This window comes from Dermacentor albipictus, chromosome 1 (assembly GCF_038994185.2).
Source record: "Dermacentor albipictus isolate Rhodes 1998 colony chromosome 1, USDA_Dalb.pri_finalv2, whole genome shotgun sequence".
NCBI classification, from domain to species: domain Eukaryota; kingdom Metazoa; phylum Arthropoda; class Arachnida; order Ixodida; family Ixodidae; genus Dermacentor; species Dermacentor albipictus.
Genome location: NC_091821.1, coordinates 180,334,508 through 180,358,712, shown reverse-complemented (window position 1 = coordinate 180,358,712; position 24,205 = coordinate 180,334,508).

Here is a 24,205-nt window from a genome sequence, read left to right as displayed (position 1 = left end):
CAGTAAAATACTGCAGTATAAATTCAACAATTTGCCATGCCTATGCCCGTGCGCAGATTCTTATTGCCTTCCGCGTTTAGAAAAGTAGGGTTGCTCAGAAGCTTAGGCCAATTAAGGGAGAGATAAAGCGCAGTAAACAAAGTCACAAGAACGTCTGAAGCCACAAGATGAGGCAAAGCCACGTCCTAATCATCATTCCCTTGGTCGCTGAGCGATCGCAGTGCCAGAATTTCCTCTTGTAAATTAAGCAAGAACATCTATATATGGCTCGACAAACCATAGAGTTTCCTACAGTTACTTGAGGAAACTCTGGCACTGCGATCATTCAGGCACCGTGAGAATGATGGGTAGTAGATGAATTCGTCTAATCTTTTTGCTTGGGGCGTCCTTGCAATGTGGCTTCGTTTATTGTGATTTAGCTGGGCCTTAATTGGCCTAAATATTAAAGCAATTTAATATTTTCTAATGCAGAAGGCAAAGGACTTTGGAAGCACGCATAATCGCTGATAATTGCAGCGATTCCGATTGTTCATGCGTCCATGGCCTAATGGTTTGCTACAGGTGCTGTGTTCGAATCCTGCCGGCGGACATTTTTAATAATGTTTACGGAACTATTTATGACGTACAACTTTCGTCAAAATGATCACTTTGCAAAGTCGCGAAGCTACCTGAAGCCAGAAGGAGGAAGTTTAGGCAAATCCATGTACTACCCAGTACACATTATTCTTATGCTGGCTGAACGGCCCTGCTTGCAGCTCCCGCAAGGTCTAGAGCCGCCGTTACATCTAGCAATTGTATGAAACTCTATGGCTCGACAGACCGAAGTGTACCTTCCACCGTAGGCTGTTTGTGGCGGGCATACCAAAATATGTCCTCCGTCGAGAATGTCGATGATTCTACTCTTGTGAAGACCATCGATGCAATATTAAATTCTCACTCTATTTTTGGATCCATCTAGAGCGCAAGGAGGAACTTTCATGCAATCACCGTCACTTTAGAAAACATGGGGCGTCATGCTTCCCCGGTGTGACTTTAACTATACCGCGGCATCTCATCACTCAGGGGCGTAGCAACAATGATTTACCGCTTGCTATTTCTGACCCAACTTGGCCTCCTCTATTTCATCCTTGATTGCCTCGCGAGAAACCTATCAGGGAAGAATTGCGGTTGTTGCAACGGTCACTAGTAAGGCTTTCCAAGGTTAATCGCCAGAGGGACTGTTTGCTGCTAAACGATTTTTGATCGCCGTGACGACCGCCAATGTCGCTGCAGTACTTTCGCGGCTGCACCGCTTCCCTTCGCGCACGTTCGAGCACATGCCCGAGGAGTTCAATGCGAATTCATTTGCGCAGCATAATTGTTATAGAGCACTCGGGCATGCCATATAGCATGAGGGAAGAAGTGCCGTTTCCTAGTTGCAAAAATAAACACAAAGTGACGCGACGCTTAGAGCCAAGCAAAGATTGAATGAAACATTGTAGTATGTATTAAATGTGGGGTGCGGAAATTATAGCCAAAGGAATCGGTCAAGCGCTTCCAGAAGCAGTAAAGAAGACTACAAACTGATGTTGGACATTTGACATATGTTGCCCGCCGTTACCACTTATTAAGCATAAAGTACTTTTAGCTCCCGTAGTCAGCGACCTTGGAGTGACCTTGAGCCAAAAGCCAGAGCCGTTATCCGGGCACTCAAACGAGATTATCCGGGCAACCAATCAAAACTTAACTAAATGCTGCCTCTGGCCCCCAACCCTTTGTGCAGGACAGCATTACATACGCATGGTTACTGCATGCCCAAACAAGTTACAAAGAATATCGCTTTCGAGTTTTTCCTAATGTTTATTGACAATGTCATTGAAGCTGTAACTTCTAGTACGCTGAAGTTCTTGCTGTCATTTCCAATACCGACGTTCAAAAGGTAGATACAGGGTACCATACACTTCATTGTCATCTTTTGGCGCTGAGACAGGGTTGGCTGTGCTCTCTTGAGCGCCAGCGGTCCGTCAGTTCCGCGGCGCGGATTTGTGTCGCCTCGAGAGATGGCGCCACGCTGCGTGGCGCCTCCTTCAGGCGATTTTCGTCTAGCTGGGCAGTGCGCTCTGTCTCCCTGGCGTCTTTCGCTGCCTGTCGTGCCGCCTTCAGCCGGTTTTCTTCTTCCAGCTGGGCAGCGTCCACATGGACCAGTGCCCAGTGTGGCGTGGTGCGGTGTGGTGCGATGGTGTGTGCCATTGCGAATGTGCACTACACCCGTTTAAAGATTGTGGCTAGCATCATCTCCAACCAATCTGCTTTGCCGGTTGCCATTTCATGTTTACATCTACTCTCGATTATGGAAGAGGCATCAATTATTTATTTAGGCTGCAAGGGTTGCTGTCACTTCATCTGTCCTCTTAAATGTCTTGCGGACGTAGGACGTCTTTTAGTGTGGTATATCCAGCGATACTATTTGTGGACAGCGGCTACAGTAGAAGTGCCGTATTGGTTTCGAAGCTTTCTTTCCCGTCGTGAGTCAGTGACAAAGATTACTGTTGTTCGCCTAACATAACTTTTCTGTCGAAGTTTTCCCGTTTCCCCGAGCTCTGCAAATTTTTGAAGTTAAGCACGCACACGCCCTCACGCACCCGCCATGCAATGCTGCGCCTTAATGAGGGTGTGACACGCAATCAGTGTATGAACTACGTCCTGTTGCAAACGAATGAATGTGCGATGACGCAATGGGCGCTGTTGGTAGCAGTACCTTTGCTTGAATGCTTTATACGGGTGTCTACGAGCCCGTCTTCACGCGCTTGCGTGATAGTGGTTTGCATGTATTTAGGTTTATCGCTGTCGGCTTAATCCATGAACTTCCGCGACCCGACACCGGATGTTCCTGGTTATCGTGATAGGCGAAGATATCACATCTGGAAAGCGTTTATTACAACGGCGCATGGATGCCAATTAAATGCACCCTTTGCCGGTCGGCATTCCTTCACACAAATCGTATCACACGAGGCAGTTTAGGTCTAAAGGCATGCAGTCGCTACCCTTCCGCCCTTGCTTTCTACAGCGCCCACTGGCGCGGTTCTACACGAGAACGTGCCTACCACCTTCACTCCTTTTTTTTCCGAAGTTGCCCGTTTGTAGTGGAAATATATTTGCATGTTTTACCCAAGCACGTGCTTTGCTATTGCACTTGTAATTAAATTTAATGTGGATAAGGCTCATAACGACGAAATCACAACCCTTTGCGGGAGAAGCGGCGTGCATATTGCGCACGGACAGACCGCCTCCGCGAGTGTGGAATGGGGTGGCAGGTCAAATGTATGAACAGGTCGCAGAAATCACCATGCATGTAGGCAGGCTTGAAATTACGTAACAAAGAGAAAACAAAAACATTAAGGCAGGAACCATCCTTGGTAATTATCTATATCGTGCGAACATTTCATGAAAGGTGTATAGACGACGATAATGTGTGCAAAGAGTGGCGATGATGCGTAGACGAGTGCATTACGACTATGGGATTGAAAGGGCGCAATTATAGGAACGAGGAGACACGAAAACACATCACAAGCGCTTGTCCCATGTTCGCCTGCATTGTCGATTTGTGCGGCTTTGTGTGCGCAATGGGACTTGGACACCAACTAATATAACAAGAACTTGGACTAAGAAGTAGCGTTCGAAAAAGAGACGAGTGTACACATAACTATGCCCGAGATTCCCATTCTGTCCTTGCAGTCAGCAAGGCAGTTTCCTTTATGCATCCGAGAAACGCCTAAAGTATATATTGCGGCACTTGTACGGCCAATAAATAGAGCTCGCACGCGTATTGTGAGCCGTTGCCTCGCATAGCTGATTTCTCCAATCTAATGAACCACTTCTCCGGATTTCAATTCTGTACAAGCTCCCGGCAGGATTATCCGCACCTTCTTGCAGTAGCCGCAATAAGCGAGCGGAAGTGTAGAAGGCCCGTGGACATGCTGGTAGGTTTCAAAAACCCCACATCTGTGCGAAGTTCTTTGGATAATGCGAATCACAAACGGCGATAATGGCGCAATTATTACATAGTCGCAGATATATTGCGCAATCCTAGTTACTTGCGTGAGAAACATTGTGAAATCTTTAGCAATCACAACAATTCATGCGAAGAAAACAAACAATGAAGTCAGCCTGTTTTCTTCTCATGGGTGTAACCAACAGAAAATCGAGCCCTTTGGATTCTCCTTATTCGTGTCGCTCATTGAGCAGTCGTCATAGTATACGAGTATGAATCATAAGGTTAGCGCAACACTTGCGTCATCTTGTAAATATTTGTTGGTAAAGGTTCGCGTAGGTGTGCCGTATAGACAACAGCCTCCTCTGCCCGGTGAGGGCTGTGAGCTTCTCCGGCGTCACGGGTTTTCGCGCCTCCGTGAGGAGAGCGGGGCACGCCGCCCACGGGACAATGAAGTTGCAAGCGCTCTTGCATCCGGTGGCGCCTGCGCGCCCCAGGCGGACGCCGAGAGAACGGCGGCGCGGCGGGCAGGCATCGAGGCACCCTAGAGAGAACGGCCGCGCGCCGCGTATTTCGTTCGCCCTCGCCTGCAGCGAGCGGAACGAGGCCCGCACATAAACGGCAAAGGGCTGACGTAACCAATATATATCGTTATTATTGAGGCCGTGTCACTCCGACTATCACCGCCGTGATGCGCTGTCCGGCGTGCAGCCAGTTTTTTTTTTTTTTTTTATCGCTTTGGCGTTACATACGCCGCTTTTCGATACTGAGCACAACTGTGACCGAGCGCTCAACACACGCGCAGTGATGCGTCTGCGGCGCCAGCTGGGAAGAAGTAGGGCTCGCGCAGAAGGCCGAATTGCGCCACGCTGCGTCCGAAGGCCGCGCGGGCTCCGTGACCCAGACTTTGCTGCGCTTGTTGCCGCACTGAGTTCCGCGGCGGAGCGATATGCCTCTCCTCGTATTTCTCATGGTCGCGCCTCAGGAGGCGGCTCGTGCATTTTCGAGCGATAAAATATGTAATTTTCTCCTGCAATGCGCTCTTTCTGTGGGCGCCCTCTCCTTACGTGATATAAATAAAGCGACGGCCTGTGCCAACACTGATGCCTACAACCCCTGCTATACACAGCGCCCGCAGAGACAGTTCTGTGTTGTTGTTGTTTTCTTCGTTTTCCCTCATATTTCGTACTCCTTTCCCCTTCCTCGGTACAGGGTGGCCAGCCGAAGATATCCTCTGGTATAACCTCCCTGTATTTCCCTTTCTTTTATCTCTTTCTCTCTCCAGCCATCCGAAAGACCTGTAAGCTAAAGATTTTAAAAGGTTTTTTGAACTAAAAGCGTCGCCATTTCGAGATAAGTTAGTGCCTGTCACACGAAGTACATGAGAGAGATAAAAAAAATAAGGTAGGAGAGGGCAATGATGTTGCAGAATGACTGGAAGGTGATCAAGTTGGTGCTGATTGATATACCTGGGCAGCGCAACGTGACACAGACAAAGGAAAATAGAGGAAGGAAATGGCGCACAGCGCATATCCTGTGCACGTCCTTCGTCTCTCATTTGTCGCTGTTACGTGGATGCTAAACGGCAGATAAACATCCCGTTGCTACCCAGCACGAACGGCGGGTAAACGGGGAGACAGTAAGATGTGCATTTATTTACATGATCTATTGTTTGTACCACTTATTAAGCTTATGAAGATTATCTTGCAAGGTATTAACATCCGACGTGTCATTAATTGGTCAGTATATTGCGCAGTCATCTGCAAACGACCTCAGTTGTAGAACATGAGATATTGCATAAGTTGTTTACGTATCTTAATAGCAAAATTGGGTGTACTACGTTGCCATGCGGCTCTCCGGATTTTACGTGATCTGTCCGCCAAAAGTCTCTATTAACAGAAACTAATTACGAGCGATTCGTTAATTACTTTCAGTCTACCGAACGGCTTTATTGCTTGTATCTGTATGTGTCAACTTTTTTTTAAACTATTAGTTGCGTGGAACTTTGTCAAGCTACTTACGGAAAGCTTCCAATATAGCGTGTTTTTTTGGACGAGGCATGTATATGGGCGATGTGACGGTCAGTGATCAACTCAAACAGCTGCGTCTCGCGAGAACAACATTTCATGAAGCCGCGCTGACTCAGAAAGAGAAAGCTATTCTTTAAAAGGCATCTCATTACTGCGGATGATGCAATGTGTTATAGAAACAGCTATGCAATGTTAAAGGAATGAGTCTATAATTTGAAGTCAGATGCAGGGATCAACAGGGTTAAATAACAGAATAACGCAAGTAATTTTCCACTCGCATTGTACGCATTCAGAGCCGAGTGACTCGTAAATGACAGCATCTGAAATAGTACATAGCGCAGGTTTTGTTATTTTCAGAAGCTTGGGACAAATCAAATGACGTTATAAAAAAACGTCTTTTGGAATTTGTGGCCCTGTACATTGTGTATTTTATCCACGAAGTGGGTACGTTCTCGATGCTGTAAATGTTACATATACAATGTAGTTTGTTTTTCACCTTAATATTTAAAAAATAAACTGGGGTAAACAGCACTATTCCGTCTACGCAGATGTTTTACACGGACAGGCGGACATACCTTCCACGACAGACTCTGAATATTAATTAACTGCTATTAACAACGAATCACTAAGAAAACTCATAATTGCTGCATCTGGAACACACATTCGTGCACCATATTTGATGCCAGCCATTTCATTTTGTTTATTCGTTGCCTATATTGTAATTTTAAAAACCAGCCTCTATAAATAGCGTAAGACGCGCCTGGAGTGCATCATAATGTAATCCCGAGATGTTGCACCATGTCGCCAGATGTAGCAGCAGCTTATTAGTCAGGCGGCAATAGGAAAAACCATGACTAAGACTAGGCGCCATTAAAATCGAGGAAGCACATCAAAGCACACTTGGCTCTATCGCAACGCGTCAGTCGAGGATCTGAATGGCAATTTTAACGTCGGTCATTTTGAAGCACAACCGCACTATAGAAAATGTTTAAAGGTTAGAAGAGCCCCAAATAAAAACAGGTTTCAATTCTGCTAAATAACTGCATGCTCTAAATTAAAAGCTACATAATGTTTTCTGTTAATTAGCTAACTGATTATCCTGATTTCTGCCCCAAAACGCGCACCTGCACGTATAATCCCGTTCCGACAGCAGAATTGCGCGACCAAACATACGTGGTTTCTTAAAAGTCTGTTAGCTGTGTTAATTAGGAACACATCGTGTATTGTGTTTACATTTAACAAGGTCGTCCGCACTTAATGAAAGCACCTCGTTGGTATTGAAGCGCTCATTACAGTGTTAATTCAGCATTAACGCCTGTCGACTCATCTTCTATTAATCGACATGGGTGTAATACATTCACATTGACCTGTGACTTCCCCCGAATTAGAAGACATATGCCAAGGTTGTTTAAAACTGAACGCTGATGAGCTGTTTCCCCTAAGAAGCAACTACACAGCAACACAGTGTAGGTAACGTGTCCGCTTTACATCGTCTTCATACCGCAGTCGCGATAAGCTGTATGTGGAGGTGCCTGCCTCCTTCTTTTCTATTTTACAATGTCCCTCATTTGAATTATTTGCCCCAGCGGAACGTCTAGTCCCGTCATGTGTTTCCGTTTGTTGTGCGGTCCCTCTCCCTTATCTCTACGGTTCAATTGTGATGAGTCTCTCAGCGCGCATCTACGTGACTCCTCATCGCGGTATCTCGGGTGCGTAGGTCGCAGTGCTCGATACGGACGAACCCAACGACTTTTTTTTTTTTCGTTGCCAAGCAGCCGGGGGTTTATTTGCCCTTGCAGTGGGAGATTTTTGTCGCGAAGCTAACCGATTACGCTGTGTTTGCTGCGCCAGTAATGCGTCCGAATGGTGTGCCAACGATGTGAGTCGGGGCTCACATTTCGAACACTTTTCGTACAATCAGCTTGCTACACGTTGTGTAGCTCCCTCTCTACATCATTAATATCGCGAGAAACGGCTGCAAACGTTATAACGGCGCGGCATGCTGCTCTTTTGCTATGAGAACCTCTGTAGCGTTTTATGATTTAGACATTTGGAATGAAGCAGTGGTGGAGTAAATGAGCCCATGGCTCAGCAACCTAAAGGACAACGGCGCTAGTTTTATTTGTATTTTATCTGATGGATAATTCAGTGACCTCTGTAATATTGCGCTGTGCGAGTCAGGCCACATTTTCAACTACTTCTGATTGTTCCTTTTTTTAATTACCTTTATTTTTCGAAACACTGAGCGTTTCGAAATGCACTCCGTCCTTTTACCTGGACGACAAAGAAAACATCATTGACAGGATAAATAAATAAATAAATAAATAAATAAATAAATAAATAAATAAATAAATAAATAAATAAATAAATAAATAAATAACATGGCAATGCGTAAGGCACAAATGTTTCAAATGTAACTTTAAACTCTGATGTTTACTTATAATGTGCTGAAAATGCAACGAAGTTTTAACTAAGTAAGAACATGAACAACGAAGATCTCACGGACTAGACGACATGATTGTGCAGGAGACAACTGCCGGTATTTACAATGTACAATGCACAATGTGGTGTAGTTAGGTTGACCGACCACTCATCCTATATTTAAACTAAAGGGGGGGGAAAATCAGACATCCAACCATTCGTAGCGATTGCTAGCAGCACCAATCATAAAGGAAAGTTGCAGTTCAATATTGTAGAAAGCATTGCCCGGTGAACGAAGTGGGCAGCTGAACAAAACATCTTTCTTTCTTTTTTCCGCAAGTCCCAAGCAAGCACTGCGTACACAAACCTAAACATTTTCTTTTTACCTCTGTTTAACTCGCTAATTTGTATGCATGAAAAATGTACATGCATTACAGCAAGACCATAGCATCAAGGAAAGAAACCCGCTTATAATGCAACTCAAATCAACATCTAAGACGCTCGTCCGGATAGTGGAGCCGTAAATGTAAATACGTGCGTCATAGGGATCGTGTGCCGTCAGGCACCTTGCCCTGCGATGCAAGCAGTCCTGAATCGCGGAGGACAAAATGACCTCGACTTGTAAACGGCGTCCATGCAAATAAATTATATCAACCGCCACCCCCAACTTCTCCTTGCCTATAGCGAACAGCCATATCGAAAATAAGTATACCGAGACTCATGTCATAGGAATTTATATATACTTATTTATTTATCCAACAGGCAGATATTACTTTCACGGTAAATCGTCGTGTGATGTCAGCTATTTACCAAGGTTTCTCTAATGAACTTTTTTTCAATTATTCACCTTAGGGCACATGTCCCAAGTCCTGAATCGAAGTCGAGAACTAATGATGTCATATCAATATCTACAGATCAATATCTACAGTTCGCTTACTATTAACAAATTGCGAATTCGACAAAAAGTTGTTCAGAATCCAATCGAGCTTCCACAATCATTTTGCCGAAAGGCGCCTACGGTGTCATAACGGCTCCCTCGTCAAGTTCCGCGTTTGACGACAACCGATACAGAGTTTTCTTTATGTAAAATGACGTTGTTTAGATTATACAGTGCTCCCGCGCTTTTGCTACTACGTACTGTCAGTGCCAACTACGTCCGTCCTTGGAGTACAGTATTGCGGTGCCTTCCACAGCTTATACCTTCAGACCTCCCGCCAACGTAAGCACTTCCAGAGCGAGAGTTCAGCAAATGCTACAAAATTTTATTCCAATAAGGGCCCCGTGTCGCACAAAATCGGGCGTCGACGTCCCGCATCGACATTCTATTCGCGGAAAATCATGCCGAACCACGCATACCCAACCCCGCAGGCCTTTCACGTAGCGCAGAGAAGTTACTAAATTAAATGAATCTCTAAGAGTAAGATACATCAACAAAATCGTAAAGTACGGCTTACACACTGCCTACAGACATGGTAGCGTCGGATTGTAATTTGAATGTACGAGAAAACATAATTCTGTTACGCGGAAACTCATACAAGCCCACTTTCCAGCGCTTCTACCAATCATAAAGCGGTGCGCCCGGTTCCTTGCAATGTCTCCAGATGGCGCTCGCCTCGGCGCATCGCGGCCCACGCAAGAGGCCGTGTTTATACCAGAAAGCTCGTCCAAGGTCAATTCAAATAGGTCGCGAAGCTTCGGGTGAAAAGTGGTTCAGAACAAATTGTCACCGACATCAGCAAAAGTGGTTATTGTAGCAGCGATTGAAGCGCGACTATGCTTGGGGGGGAACAAAAATTGGGAAAGAAAAAACGGCTTTTTAATAGCGAGACGCAGTAAGATTCATTCAACGACAATAAAATTCCCAATCAATAGAGACTTTTAGCTTGTACGCTATTCCGGTAAACGGGAGCGGTTTGGGCGGATTACCGGATGGTCGGGGCGTAAACGTGAGCGGTGAAGCCGCCTGGTGTTGTAGAGCTCAACCAGACAGACGCATAGCTAAAACTGCAGTAACTCACCATATCCTGCTTCACCACTCGTGCAAATTTTTGGCAGCGGCGTAATTGTGAACACGATTACGCCACTGTCGAAAATTTACCCCAGCAGCTAAGCAGAATAGAGTAATTAGCTCTGTGTTTGTGTGGTTGAGCTTTGCGCCACCAGCTGGTGCCACCGATCGGGCCGCTCGCTTTGACGCCCCCGCTAAACCGGAAAACCGCCCGCGCTTGCCCGAATACCGGACACGCTAAAGGTCTCTAATGTTATGTATGCGTAGCGAGTAAAGAAAATATAAGTCTATTTTATATTATTATTATCAATAAATACCCTTTTTTCTGTGCACATCGTAAGCACCCATCGACGCCTCTATCACTCGCAATGCAATGCAGCTCTTGAAATGTGCAGAAAGGCGCGCTCGTAAAGTTCACCTGTTGCAATACGCCCCCTCAAAAATTGTGCTGTTTTGCTTGTCGACGTTTGTTTGGATGTGGTGACGCGGGTAGCTTCATCGTTTCTTAACCTGTTCAGTCAAAAGTAGTAAGTTACGACCCCTAGACAATTGTTTACTTTAGCTGTTATCGTGTGACTGAGCTGGCCGCCGGGCTTGGCGTCCGTCGATAGGACGAGCACTCTACACCTAAGCTTTCGTCAACCTCCAAAGAAAGTATGTTCTGTGCAGGGGTGCGATTTCGACACCCGTACGGCTGGCCTTTTCCTGCATCGCTTTCCACTCTGAAAGCTCGAAACGCCCATCAAGTTGGATGGCGGGGTATATGAATATACAGCTCTAATGGCAGGACACCAAAACGAATTTCGCACCTTCGAGAAGAAAATGACGTCATCTTTGTTTTTATCGGATATAATCATAATCATCATCATCCTGTTTTATGTCCACTGCAGGACGAAGGCCTATCCCTGCGATCTCCAATTACCCCTGTCTTGCGCCAACCGATTTCAACTAGCACCCGCGAATTTCCTAATTTCATCGCTCAACCTAGTCTTCTGTCGTCCACGATTGCGTTTCCCTTCTCGTGGTACCTATTCTGTAACCCTAATGGTCCAACGATTATCTAACATGCGCATTACATTACCTGCCCAGCTCCATTTTTTCTCTCTCTTGATGTCAATTAGAATATCGTCTACACCCGTTTGCTCTCTGGTCCAAACCGCTCTCTTTCTGTCTCTTAACGTTATACCTAGCATTCTTCATTCCATCGCTCCTTGCGCGGTCCTTAACTTGTTCTCAAGCTTCTTTGTCAGTCTCCAAGTCTCTGCCCTATATGTCAGCACTGGTAAAATGCACTGATTGTACACCTTCCTTTTCAATGATAATGGTAAGCTTCCAGTCAGGAGCTGGCAATGTCTGCCGTATACGATCCAACCCATTTTTATTCTTCTGTGAATTTCCTTCTCATGATCAGGGTTCCCTGTGATTAATTGACCTAGGTAAACGTACTCCTTCACAGACTCTAGAGGCCGACTGGCGATCCTGAACTCTTGTCATGGCGTCACATTACTTTTTCTTCCACCGGAAGTGTCCCGCGTCACACAGGTGACGCTGAGCCCCATGAACCGCCGATGAACCGCCATGATTTGAACCCATGGGCTTCTATGGAAGCTTCGCTACCAAGTATATTTACCTTGACTCGCCTTCGTGCATAACGTTCGCCGCCAGTGTTTCTCGGTAAATGTTACGGTTGCATAAGCTGCAGTTGCCGGGAAGCGTGAGAATCAGTCGGAGATCTTTGAATGCTATGGTGTTCCCCTCTCAAAGCCGGAGCTTAAGCGTCCTCCAAATTTTTCCGCCTGTAATGTCATAGAGCTCACTTTGAGATATTCAACAGGGTGGGTAATTGCGGGAACGGCGAGAGAGTCAAGCGTAGTGATGGAGGGAGCAGGCGCATTTATGCTTACGTAAATCACCGGATCAAGGTTAGTTACAGCCGACGCTGCGCATACGGCGAAAAGTCAAAGGAGAAACAAAAAACGGGGGAAAAAAAAGAAAACGCGCCTTATCGACTACGTAACCGGAGGGCTTATAAACGATGCGGCACTGCAGCGGGCGTTTTTGTGCCCGCCTTCAGAATTACGGCTCTTGTGCGACTGACTCGGCAACGACAGCGTCCGCCCACGTAGCGTGAATGTCAATTGAAGGGGCACAAGCTGCGCTCAGTCTTCTGAACGGCTTCGCTGCATTGTTCTCGAACTCAGAGAAGACGTCCACTTGGCTTTCCTCTCTCTCTCTCTCGTTTCCTCTTCGCGTGTACCTTGTTCTTGTTGGAACAGTTTGCTACACGCCGCCTCGCCGCTAATTTCTGGTTTTACCAGCAACAGTCGCTTTCTCTTCTGTACTCCGAAAAACGCCTGTGCCAGCGCGCGACGCGCGAGCTGTTCAAGGCCGCACAGAGGAGGAAGATAGTCTAGGCTATCTCGTAGCAAGGCAGGGCGCGTGTGTTTCATAGCTGAGCTCTGGGATGTTGAATTGGCATTCGTCTTCAATCTTATTCATATTACAAGCGCACAACAAACGATTTGCCGAAACACCGCTTCGAACCACGACCAAGGTCTATAATTATACGGATCCCAGATATAGCAAGCTACCGATGAGACACGTTTGGGTACCGTGACAACGACCGAGTAACAGGAGTTTACGCAACGCTAGTAAGGCAGTCGACAAAAATGCGTAGAATAATTGCATATGGACATATTTATAACTGCAAAAATAATAATTCATGACGCTGGCGGTAAAAAGTCCAACTAATCACTAAAACGATCACCTATTTCTGGCAGTTAAAAGAAAAACGAAAACAGTTAAAAGAAGAACAAACTTTGAATAAGAGCAGCGTATTTGAAACAAAGTATCACAGTTTATCTCTGATGCAGGAAGACCACACGACCCCATTTCAGAAACCACAGCGCGCCGCCATTAGCGGTCCTTCACACCTGGACGTGATAAAGAAAAGTATAGCTGGCCAAGACGTGACGAAAATGTTAAATTGGAAAATGCAGCAGATACGAAAATCGCCCTTCTATTTTTTTTTTCTTTATATATACAAGTACTTAAATGAGAGTGAATGGTGTGGGACGACGTTGAATGAAATACTCCAGAAATCTTTGAGTAAACAAGCAAATGTTTAGAAAGGGCAGGGGATATACATACGTGACTCAGAAAAGCGGTGTCCAGACGATGGAAATGAATTAGCTAGAATCGTTTTTCCACGTTCTTTTTTTTTTTCGTACAGATAGAGACGCACCAGCATGCTATGGAGACATAGAAAAGGCAAGAACCCCCACGAAACCTCTGCTTGGGGAAACGACGCTGCGTGGTTTTTACACGTTTGCGATGACGCCAATAATTGAGCGCATTAAAATGATTCGCTTTATAATACGCAGTGAACTTGACTGGGAAATTACTGTATTATCATATTCTGGAAGCTGATCACTTCGACGGAATCACCTGTCCGGTCGTGTTTATTCATCAAGTTAACGCACGTTTTAAGCAGAGCACTGGATTTTATTTACAACCAGCGTATAGCGTCAACTCGGCTTCTTATTCAGGGATTGCACGACGAATAGCAAGCATTCCAACTTAAAATGAAAATCATGAAATCGAAGGGACGGAAGTTGACGTAGGCGGGTCTCACTCGTTTTTATTTCTTTTTTTTTCTGATATGGCACGTCCTGCTTGGACCCGTGCAAGGATAGGCACCAAAACAAACAAATAAATAAAAGGAACAACTAGCATCGTTGCTCAGCTTTTCCGTAAAAAAAAAACGTTCGCTAATTATACAATGCGATATCGGTACAACCTTCGTAGCTTTTTATCAGGAGTCTCTTTTTAGATACATCGAAAGAAAATATGTGACTACATTGAAATGTTAGGATACGGCTTTACTAAAAGAAGTGTAATACACCATAGGCTGTAGAGGCTGTAGCGGTGCATTATGCAGGGTGTTTCTTTTTTAACCATAGAGTCTTGAAAAGAAAGCAATCTAGACAATCTCCCCTAATTTCAGATATTAATATGAAAATTTCAACGCTCAACCCAAGCAACATCGAAATCGCCAGTGCGCCACAGTTATGTCAGACGAGAACGCCCTGTGGCGATGCGTGTGACGAATTTTAATGACGTCCATGTCCCCACTCGCCGCGACGTTCAGTTTCAAACTCGGTCGCGCTTTTCGTCACGGGGCGTTTCGGTCCGTTATGCTAGCGGGGCCGCCTCTTTTGCGCTCACCGCTCGCTCTGTTTCGATATTCCCTGAATTGAGCGTTGAAATTCGACGATGAATTTCTTAAAATAGGTACGATATTCACGATTAAAAAAAAAATGCGGGTGCATTAGAATGTGACTGCCTCCAAATTCGTCATTTAAGCGATTGCCCCCAAAAGATTCAAATGAAATGTTAAAAACAATTTTTTTCATTAGTCTTCTGATGCTCACGTTATTAGAGGCAAGGTATGCCCGCCTCGCCGAAGAACTTATATGCAAATTAACAAAAGCACGTAGCCTTTTTATAAAAGATATGCACGCTGTAAAAAAAACACCCTGCATAATTCGTTTTGGAGTACTACAATAATTCTCTCGTTATTTTCTACACCAGCGACACGCACGGCCGCGGTGCAGGGATCCGCTCTTCTGCAAATGGTATTGAGTATAGCCGGTTCGATGCTGTCCGAAGGGGTTCACACTCCACGCCATACCAGAAAGAAAGGCACAAGAAGGGTTGAATAGTTTGTTTACTTTCGCAAGGGACGCGTACAGTCGTGTCACCCGTTCAAAAACGGAACGCGAGTAGGCCTTCGCAAATCCCATCCCGAGCCACAAACGACACAACAATGTCGCATCAGAGCGAGCAATTTTTGGCGCGACTTGTAGCTTTACGGGCAGATCTCTGAGACCGTTTGTAGAATTGGTTAGCACCGTCTTGTGTGCGCGCAACTAGTGCTGTGTCTCTCCCCTCTATCTTGACGTCCCTTTATCCCATTCACCCAGTGCATGGTAGAAAGCCAGATGTGCGCCCAGTTAATGGTAATAAATAAATCAATCACTCAATCAATCGATCGACGCTTCCGTTTTTCTGTACTAACAACTGAGGACGGCGAGATAAAAGCTGTGTAAAACCAATGCTTGACGCGGTTCATTGCCTGTGTAATGCGGACCGCGAGCACAATGGTAGTAACGAGAAGTAATGAAAAATCACAATAAAATATGAGCACAAGTCGTCATGCTCAAGTACAAGGTAGTCAAAAAGTCATGCGCACCAAGTAATCACTACAGGAAGTAATCAAGACGTACTATTAGGACACTGCGCAATTTAACAAAAATCAAAGATAACAAAGCTATTTCTTAACAGATACAGAAAAAAAAATGAAAACAATACCCTGAAAATAATTAGATACAGCCAGGCCCACATCACATATAGCGAAGAGACGGGAAATGACGTGGCGTGTAAATGCCCGAATAGTGGCGTGTGCAGAAACGGAGGCAAAAGTGACCTGAGCATCGGCAAACCTTCATCGGTTCGGGGTAACAGGAGAGAACGGCAACTTCGAACGTCATCACGCGAACAGCGGAGTACGAGTGCTAATATGCTGGAAAAAGTTAGTCATCTTCAGATGTTGTGCGCTTGTAGCAAATTTCAAACTTCGCTGACTTCAATATATATATATATATATATATATATATATATATATATATATATATATATATATATATATATATATATATTGTTGTGGCTGAGGAAATCACGCTGGCTCCGGTAGTAAAATGAAGAAAAACAGAGTACGACGTACGTGTAATTAGCACAGTATATTTCACTGACGTTTCGGCTGGTGTGCCAACCTTTGTCAAAAGGCTGGGGATATATATATATATATATATATATATATATATATATATATATTGTAAACTAGTCGAAAAAGAAGAAGACAAACATGATCTGCTGGGGATGAAGCAGTAAAGGCTTTTTCCGACAGAAATAAACGTACTTTTTTCTCTCCCTATTTCGAGGCCTTCTTTTTAGGAAGCAAAAAAAAAATGTTATTTAACAAGTAGGAAGCTAGAAGCTGCTGAATTAGATGTGTCCTTGAACGCTCTAAACTTTCTCATTCGAATTAAGCCTTGCCGCAAGGGTAGTGCTTGCGAAGTTGGTTTATAGAGTTTGACTAATTATGCAATTGAGTAGAACACAAGAAAGGTATTGTAACTTACTCCACGCCAGCACTACGTTCGGTCGCGCCTGCCTATAGTGATTGGGCGTATACTTTCACACCTTGGCTAAAATGAGATGAGACACCCTATATACCAACACGGTGTTCATGAACCGTCCGTGTGCGGCAACATCGCGTGCGTGTACCTCTACCACAATATGGACGAGCCGATTCCCTCTTGTCGGTGCACGTCGAGGAAGAATTCCTCGATGCCCATCTTGCTCATCCTTCGTCGTTTTTGGCTGCAGCGACATCTTGATGCCACCGATCAGATGCCAGAGACAATGTATGGCTTTAGGCAACACCTGGGCACCCAGGATGTTCTCGTTCTCGACGCAGCAGAAACAGCCACCGAAGGAACCTCAGGCCGCGTGGGCGAAAACGCCCGACCATCTCCCCAGGAAGGCGACAGCGGTGAGTTGGTCAGCGCAGTTTCCCCCTCTTTCCTCCACCCTTCCTTCACCTCCGTCCGCACAGCAAACAAACAAACAAAACAAACTGTCTCCCACAGCGACGCTTTCACTCACCCAGACACACACACTCGCACCTGAGAAACTTCCTCACAATTCCTGCACCAAACAAGAAGTGTGCGAAATGATAGAGGAAATGGCAACTGTTTTAAGAGCGGAGATGCAAAAAATGAAGGAAGAGATCATGGCTGATGTCAAGCACATGCTACAGCAGGTCATACAACAAGCCATGACTGACATGAAACAATTCATCAGTGCAACTTTTAGCTCAACTTTCAACCAGCAAAACGACTCACTTCCACATGACACTAACGCCACTAGAGAACCAAGAAGGTCGCACCCTTATACCCGTCCGGCTCGTACAACAACACCTGCCCTCACCAGCGAGGCGGTATCAACCAATCATGGCCAGCAAACGTAAGAGGCGCACTACCACCACTTTCCGGGTGTGGCAATGGAATTGCAGAGGGTACCGAAGGAAGAAGGGTTCCCTCACACAGTTCCTAGCCACACGTCCTCACCCACCAGACGTTATAGCACTTCAAGAAGTACATTGCACTCCCACACTCACTGGATACAATACATACACCGACAAGCATGACACCACCAAACAACCACTAGCTGCCACCCTTGTGTCCAAACAAATCACAGTGATCGAGCACACGCTCGACAGCTCCCACATCCCGCATGTGCTCTTAGAAATTGTACCTAGGAATCGATATGAAACCAGCTTGTTTTTGCTTAATATCTACAGTGCACCCAAATCGCGACGAGACGACTTCGGACAGCTTTTTTCGGCCGCCAGTAAACAAGCGAAAAAATTGATTATTTTGGGAGATTTCAATGCGTCCCACCCAGCCTGGGGGTACCAAACAGAAACTCCAAAAGGCCGCCGTCTAGCACACGCCATGAACCTTCATCAATTCACTCTGCTGACAGAACCTGACAAACCAACCAGAATGGGTAACAGTGTAAGCAGGGATACCTGCCCTGACCTAACTATGGTCAAGGGGTTGACTAAATGCTCCTGGAACAACCTAATGGAGAATCTGGGCAGTGACCACAGCATTCTAGCCACAGACGTCCAACTGGCGGCCACACGCACCCCAGAACGTTCAATTAAAATAACGAACTGGGACACTTTCCGGCGCAACAGAACCAAATCTGAACAACACGACCCGCCATCTCTACGCGAGTGGACACAACAGGTACAAGCAGATTTTAAAGCCGCCACTAAGCAAATTACTGCAACAACGGAGACACCCGATGTGGACAGACATCTGCTCCATCTCTGGGATGCTCGAAGAGGCCTGACGAAACGATGGAAGAGGCAGAGGCACAACCGTAGGCTGAAACAAAGAATCGCCCGGATCACAGCAGAAGCTGAAGAATACGCCACCAGCCTCACTAATAGTAATTGGCACAACCTCTGCGACCGCCTTAATGGCACACTAAGTAGTTCAAAAACGTGGTCTCTCCTCAGAGCACTACTCGACCCAACGCACACAAAAACGCACACAACGAACACAGTCCGCACTATCATCCACAAAGAACAAATGAATGATGACGCGCTCCTCCAAACACTGCAACAAAGATACATTGCTACAGGCCACCGACCGGAGTACAAAGAGTATCCACACGAGGAAGAAACACAATTGGACGGCAACATTACAGAGACAGAAGTGAGGGCAGCCCTACACGGCATAAGACGAAACACGGCGCCCGGAGCAGACGGCATTCACTATGCACTGCTACGCAACCTCGACGACCAGTCCATACGGCAACTCACTGCATACTACAACGACAATTGGCAAAACGGAACGCTTCCACAGGAATGGCGACACGCCGATATCAACTTAATTCCGAAACCCGGGAAACCACTGTCCCTCCAAAATCTCAGACCCATTTCCTTGACTTCGTGTATTGGCAAACTCTTCGAGCACGTAGTGCTAAATCGCCTGCAGCCTCACCTCGAAGCGAACCAATTCTTTCCCAATACCTTATTCGGCTATCGACCAGGTCTGTCTGCGCAGGACATACTCCTACAACTTAAGGAGGATGTTGTGGATGGTCCAAGTAAAGCTCAAACAAGAGCCATTCTGGCGTTGGACCTCAAAGGAGCCTTCGATAACGTATCACATGACCTCATTCTAAACAACCTTGCATCCTCCCGATGCGGAAAGCGCATCTATGATTATGTCCGAGCCTTTTTATGTGACCGAACAGCCACCATCGGCCTAGGTGATATTCGGTCGGATATCATAAAACTTTCCGGCAGAGGGACTCCCCAGGGTTCGGTTCTCTCACCCACCCTGTTCAACGTGGCGATGGCAAAGCTACCACCGCTCCTCAACAAACTTCCGAACATGCAGCACGCCCTGTACGCCGATGATATTACAATCTGGGTGACCACAGGGTCAGACGGCGCCATTCAAGATGCACTACAGGAAGCCGTAAATATAGTTCAGGATTATGCAACAGCCGGAGGACTCACATGCGCAGCTGAGAAGTCGGAACTCCTGCTTGTACTAAAAAAACGGAACAAGGCCGATATTCCACCAGCCATCACATTGCATCTCAATGGCAACGTTATTCCAAGGGTAGACAGGCTACGTGTGCTAGGACTTCACATACAACAGAACGGGAAGGCCACACATACCCTACACGTGCTCCGCCAACAAGTTACCCAAATAACGCACATGATAAAACGCATTACAAACCGCCGACAAGGACTGAAAGAAAAAGACGTACTCCGAATCATGCAAGCCCTCATAATTAGCCGATTAACCTACCACCTCCCCTATCATAATCTGACTCAGACTGAGATGCACCAGATGGACACCCTGCTCCGAACGGCACTAAAGGCAGCGCTGGGACTACCCCAACATGCGTCTACGCAGCTCCTACTACGGCTGGGGGTGCACAACACCATCCGCGAACTAGTTGAAGGTCATCTTAACAGCCAATTGCAACGTCTGCAACGAACAATGCAAGGTTGCCACATTCTATCCCGGCTAGGATACCAAATACCAAGAACACCACAACAGGAAAACCGCACACTTCTTCCGCTTAGCATTCGCAACAAAATTCACGTGGCCCCAATTCCCCGGAATATGCACCCTGACCGTCATAAAGGTCGACGAAAGGCAAGAGCACAAGCCCTGGCTCGCCTATTTGGCGATGACAAATCAAACACTCCAGTCCTATACACCGACGTGGCCCGCTACCCACAGAAACGCGCCCTATGTCTGGTCGTACTAGATAGTGCAGACATTCTGAGAGCTTCGGCCACGCTCAACACTGTGGACAGTGGCACGGCGGAAGAGGCTGCTATTGCCCTAGCCATCGTACACGCTTCAACCATGCCGGCGCCGGATGGACCTATCACAGTGGTCACAGATTCTCAGACCGCCTGCAGGACTTTGGCACAAGGGAAGGTGACACCCTACACACACCGCATCCTTACATCATTACACCCCACAGCGTTACACAGGGTGCGTATCGTCTGGACACCTGGACACGCCTCTCTCCATGGTAATGAGCGCGCTAATGCGGTAGCCCGAGAGCTCGCTAACCGGGCGCCATTGGAAGAGCTGTCCAACCCAGACGACGCACCGACAGAACCAATGACCTACACTGAAACTCTACAATATTACAGAGACACCAGGAGACACTTCCCTCCACCACATAATTCCCTTAATCGAGAAGATGCCGTCGCGTGGCGACAACTTCAAACTAATTCATTTCCCTGCCTCTTTTATCTTCACCTCTTCCACCCCACACACTATCCCTCATACTGTCCCTATTGTGGAGCAAAACCCACAGTATATCATTGCACCTGGGAATGCCCACACCCTCCGGGCTACTCCCCTATTCCTTCACCTTGCCCTTCCTCCTGGGAGACTGCGCTGACCAGCTCAGACCCGCAAGAGCAGCGACGGCTGATCCGGCGGGCACGCGGAGTGGCGCGAGCCAATGGGGCCCTGAAATAAGGGCTCCACCCTGCGAGGAAGTCGCCCAAACTGATGATAAATAAATGTTTTCTCTCTCTCTCTCTCTCTCTCTCTCGTACAACTCAGCGAACTGGCAATTAAGCGAGCAACGAAGCAGGCGCCGCGAGCGATACTAGCGCTAGACCTCACAGGTGCCTTTGATAACATCACACATGAAAGCGTCCTCCGCAACCTGCGCAACACGGGTTGTGGAGTGAAAACTTACAACTACATCCGAGACTTTCTTCGTAACCGAACGGCAAGGATCAGAATAGGAGAGGAGACATCCCAACCGATCTCCCTGGGGGATCGAGGAACACCGCAAGGTTCGGTCCTTTCCCCCCTCCTATTTAACATGGCTCTCCTGCCGTTGCCGAAGCTTCTCGAATCAATAGATGGTCTGGGCCACGCATTATATGCCGACGACATCACCCTCTGGACTGCAAGGACAGGGTCGGATGGCTGGATGGAAAACACGCTCCAAAAAGCGGCTGACACGATCAACAGCTATATGAAGGCATGTGGCCTTTGCTGTTCGCCTCAAAAATCGGAGCTGATCATTGTCAGACCACGTGCATCAAGGACACAAGCAGATAACATCGAAATCACTTTGGAAGGGAGCCGGATCCTCCCGGTACCTCAACTCAGGATCCTGGGCCTCTTGATCCAGGCAGACGGCAAGGCAACAGCCATGATTAGAAAAATCAAGCTCATGTCAGACCAAATCTTGAACATGATCAGACGAGTGGCCAACAGGCAGAGGGGTCTCAAGGAATCGGACACCTTGCGCCTCGTTCAGGCCTTTGTTATCTCACGAATCGTCTATGCAGCGCCGTACCTGCAGCTCCTCAAGAAGGACGTCTTACAACTTGACGCAATAATCAGGAAAGCCACGAAGCAGGCCCTGGGTATTCCCATAAATTCATCTACGACAAAATTACTTCAAATGGGAGTCCACAACACAGTAGCCGAGCTCGTAGAAGCTCACCTATCCAATCAAAGGGCACGCCTTAGCCAGACCAAGGCGGGCAGAAGCGTCCTCCGCAAGCTAGGATGGCAAGAATCACACTACACCCGCCACGACCAATTACCCGGAAAGTTGAGTGAGAAGTTGGAATGCAAACCACTACCACGCAACATGAACCCCACAAGGCATGCCGGACGACGCGACGCCCGGGCAAGAGCCATCTCCAGGACCCTGGAGGAAGACGACACTGTCTTATATACAGACGCCTCTCTATCGAAACACTCCATGAGGGCAACAGTCGTGGTCACCGGGCTAGAAAAGCTGGTCACCTGCGCATCAATCTACACTCCGTCTTCAGAGGAAGCAGAAGAAGCAGCGATAGCTCTCGCACTCCTGCAACCAAACGTCACCAAGATCGTCACGGACTCACAAGCTGCATACAAGAACTACAGATCTGGCTGGGTGTCCCTTGTGGCACTAAAAATTCTTGGTAAAGCTACGCCTCCTAAACAAGCAATCGAATTAGTATGGGTCCCGGCTCACTCCTCAGTTGAGGGCAATGAATATGCTCATCAACAGGCCCGAGCGCTAAACTCCCGGGCCAACGAGGAGCAGGCAAGGGGATGGCAACCCATCACAAATTACAGAGATATAGTCAAATATTACAGGGACGGCAGGAAGACCTTCCCGCACCCCCACCACTCCTTCACCAGAGCCGAACAAACAATATACAGGCAAATCCAGGCAGGATCCTTTCCCCACCCCTGCCTCCGGAACAAAATATACCCAGAGAGATATAAGAACACATGTCCTCACTGCAATGCATTAGGCACCCTTCGGCACGTCATAGGAGAGTGCAATTTTTCCATAGACCACCCCCCACCTATACCCATAACTAACCCCCCTGCTATCCCCACCCTTTACGAGCGATGGGAGATCATGCTGTCCAGCCCCGCCCTGGAAGACCAGCTCCGACTGATCCACAGGGGCCAGGCGGCCCTGGAAGCATATGGAGCCCGCGAAGAGGGAGCCACCCCATCAGACGCTTAACGCGTTTCATTTCATAATGGACCAGTAAAGTTGTTTCTCTCTCTCTCTCTCTCGTTTTTCACTCTGGCGTTGAGTGCTGCCTTGCTTGTGAGATGAAGCCACCGTCACGCACATGGCGGAGGCAGCTTGTCACTTCGTCACCTTCTGAGCGAAACCTCCGCCATAAGCCGCTGTCTTTTTTGGGGAGAAACATGGAAATCTTGGGGCTTTGACAGGCCCCTTGCTGGGCGCGCAACAAGTAAATAAATTCTGACTGCGAAATCCGGTTTGAAACGTGCAAGCTGCTTCGCACACACGCGGTGCGCGTTTCGTGCACTCATGTTCACCTGAGATGAGCCCAGGTTTTTTCACGATCAGATGGGAAGCACAGCAAGCTAGAGCTAATAAGGAAGAAGAAAAAAAAATCAGGCGGGATAATGGTGATGCGAGCTGTCGCGCGCACGACAGGCATACACGGCCCGCCCAAGTCATAATGGCAAAAGTGCGGCGGGTCCCGACATTTTCAGAAGAAAACAAGTGATGATAGGCTCGCCAGAAGAGGCGTCATGGGACGCAGGGAATACACCAATTCATGTTCAGAACAGATTAGAAAAGAGGATCGCTATGTTTGCACCTCAACGAAGTGGCTGCGGAGGCATTTGTGCCTTTCAAGGCGTGTTCAACGGCGAGTTACCTGGCTCCTTTTATTGTCTGGCCTCGTGCCTTAGTCGGCCTCTGGACGTGCATTTCATCAATCCTTCAAAAGTCAGATGACTCTAGAATACTACCAGCGTTTCCCACACTCCTAACTGATTCCGCAAGCAAAATCAAGCGCGCGTGGCTCTTCGTCAGGCATACGCTGAATTTTACAGCTCTAGTTTGCCGATTTGTAAAGAATCGAAACATGAAGCACCAAGAAAATGTTTTGCGGAGATGAATGTCGATTCGTGTGCGTAATTATGCGCAGTATGAATATGTACGGCAGACTGCATCTTCGTTTACAAGATATTTGTTAGGTCGATGCTGGCTTTAACACAAGATTAGGATCGGAATGATGAAGGCCAATAAAAATGCGGGGAAACAATGCGTTCTACAACGCGCAGGTGCATATATAAA